This window comes from Pteronotus mesoamericanus, unplaced genomic scaffold (assembly GCF_021234165.1).
Source record: "Pteronotus mesoamericanus isolate MK-2021 breed Mesoamerican mustached bat unplaced genomic scaffold, CSHL_Meso_final contig_42, whole genome shotgun sequence".
Lineage (NCBI taxonomy): Eukaryota > Metazoa > Chordata > Mammalia > Chiroptera > Mormoopidae > Pteronotus > Pteronotus mesoamericanus.
This window is the reverse complement of record NW_026555157.1, coordinates 9,402,763-9,405,896: the sequence shown is the minus strand read 5'-3', so window position 1 is coordinate 9,405,896 and position 3,134 is coordinate 9,402,763.

The following is a 3,134-nucleotide window of genomic DNA, read 5'->3' as shown; positions in this document are numbered from 1 at the left end:
AAAACAACCTCCTGCTTTCTTTCTCATAAGATACAGTTTTTGAAAGTTTTGTCTACCTAGCAATCACCTACCTAACTTTGTGTTCCAAGAAAAGCTTGTACACAATAATGACTAATAATAATAAGTATTTTTCTATGTGAAAGACATACAACATTTAAGTTAATCTACAAAACAGTCATATAAGTGAATTAGTGTTATTTTTCCAATTTTAAAACTGAAGAAGTTGATACAAGGAGTATGCAATTTACCCAAGATTTTATAGTTATTTAAATAACAGGGTCAGAACTGAAATCAAGTCTGTCTAATGCCACTGTTCATGTTTTTAAGTAACCCCTTAAATTGTCTCAAATGTATGTAATAGATCCTTATAATCCCTATAACAGAAAATACATTTGACTAAAATTTCATCTTGTTCCACTAATGTAGCAATATCCTTTTGAAATCAGAGACAACTTCTCATTAATCTTTGTATCCTAGTATAATATTTTACACACAATATGAAATAAAAAATCAATTAATAAATGGTCTCTAAAGACCTGAAATGGAAAATTTCTTTTCCTTCTATTATGCTATGGATAAAACTTTACTCCCTTGTGATTATGATGTGCCTCGTTCTTTTAGAAATTATTCTGGCTACTGTTTAAAACTGTCACCCATTCCCTAACCTTGTCATATATGTCTGGACAGAAGTTTGTATAATAGCATAATGGCTTTAAAAGGCAAAAGTTATTATTTTAAATTCTGATTCCTTAGGACCTTTGTGAAACTGGGCAGATTTCTAAAGAATATTTGGAGAACACATCCTAATATAAAAAAAAAAATAAGGGTGTCGATGTTGCCACTTTGCAGTTGTTATTGTGACAATTGAATGACATAGTCTACACAGTGAAAATAGTAGGTATTCATTCAATAAATGCTAATTCCCCACTTACCATCTATCCCAACATAGTCTCTTACCACAAAAACCTTACCTACATCCATCAGAATTGCCTAAAGTAATAAACTTCAAGGAATATGTATTAGTGCATGATACTATCATGTGCCAAGTCTAGTCTGGATCCTCACCAGAGTTAGATGTTGGTCTATTAACAATAAAGGATATCAGGTTGCTCAAGAAGTTCCAAATCTAGGAGGAAAGACAGACAATGTAAACAGATAATTACAGTGTCTTCTGTGCTACAATAATAATGTGAACAAAGTGTTATGGGAACGCTGAGAAAGGAATAATTAACTGTCCAAGGACAGAGTAACCTGAGGTAGGCTAATTTAGAGGAACAATTAATAAAACATCCATAATTTTCCAAAGTTTAGGTAACATCTCTTGTGAGCTCATTAGACAAAGAAAATACCAAAAGATTAGAATTTTCCATAAACTAGAATGTAAGTAGCTTTCACTGTAGCACAAAGGTCCAGAAGCATGAGAGCACTTTTCTTTAGTATTAATGTAGTATTAATTTTATAATGTATTTTATAAGCAAACAGTTCTCAGGTACAAAGACTAAAACTCTTGAAAAAGGTTACTGAAGGATTTTTCATGCATAAAAGAATTCCCCATGTACATGAATTAAATTTTAATTTTCTCCTGTTAACAAAAAATGGTTATTGAAGCTGCAGGATGAAAGGCCAACATTGCTAACTTAAAAGCATCAAACTCCTCACCAGAGAGCAATGACTTTCATTATACTCTTTGAGATTGGATCACATGAGTCTTACTTTCATGAAATGTCTCAGATTTTGGCTTAGTGCCACCATTGATTTTTATCAGAATTCTTATGTAAAAAAGTAGATGTAAATATCATCAAAAAAGGGAAAAGAGTTTTGCCATGAACAAGAAGCCAAATTTTAAACATCTTAATAGTACACGAAAGTGGTATGAGAATGTCACTAGTATTTGTAGAATATTTACATAGATTTACCTCAACTCTTTCTGAGTTTATCTTTTGTACATTTAAAGAGCATTGCTTGAAATTAAACAAATGTCTAAAGAGTACTGAGGAAAATTGTATTTTTCCTCCAAAATTTAAATTATGGAAAGATAATTGGAAGAAAAAATAAGTCTTGCTACCCTTCACTTTCATTCTCCCTGCTTTTTCAACGTTAAAATAAGGTGGTTTGACCAACAATTTTTATTCTACAATGTACTTCTATTTATGGAAAATTGAAGTTTTTAATGTCAGCAGCCACATTGTCTGCTTTTGAAGAACCATAGTGGCACGTTCTACATCATAAAGTAAACTGTGATGTGGACTAATTTATTTTAAAAGACTGTTGCAATGATTTGAGCTTTTTCAACAAATTGGTAATAAAGTGGTTTTTTTAAATTTCTATTGAGTTAAGGTAGATCATTTGTTTGAAAATGCAGTACTGCACCTGTATATTGCACATGAAAAGTTACTCAGATGATTCATAAAACATATTTTCAATAGCTACTAATTATTGAATATTTATTATGTGCTGAGAATTGCTAATATGAAGTCTGTCCAGAAAGTATCCATCCATGTATTATGCGAAATAGAGATTTGTTTAAGAAGATACAAAATACAAGAAACATTGTGCATAGGACAATGATGCCACAGTTGCCTTAAAAGTAGGTACCTTGGGACCTCACATGGTTCTCCCAATTGCCATCAGCTGCCCGGTAGTATTTTCCTGAATCTCTTCAACGATCTGAAATCTCTTCCTTTTCAAAGGTGATTTTAGTTTTGAGAGAAGCCAGAAATCAGCGGGCACCAAATATGGGCTTTAAGAGGGCTGAATCACTTGGGTGATTTGATGTTTCACCAAAAAACTCTGCAGGAGACATAATGCATGAGTGGGTGTATTGTTGTGGTGAAGATGCCCATCACCAATTGCCCATAACTGCAGCCTTCTGGAACTTTCTTTCAAATAGTTTCGACGGAAGAATGTTCATGCTCACCCTAGAATTTAATGCAGATTTGTTGCTCTATGTGCTCCGTCATTTTGAATATAATGGCCACATGGCCCACATGCTCACTCAATGGCACCTACTGCCCCCACTGACTAGTAGAGTGAAGTCATCATTATTCTCACATTCACGTTCCAGTTCACTCTCCTTGGCTTCCAGGTTACATTGATATTGCACAAACCATTCTTGTTATATTAACAATGGATGG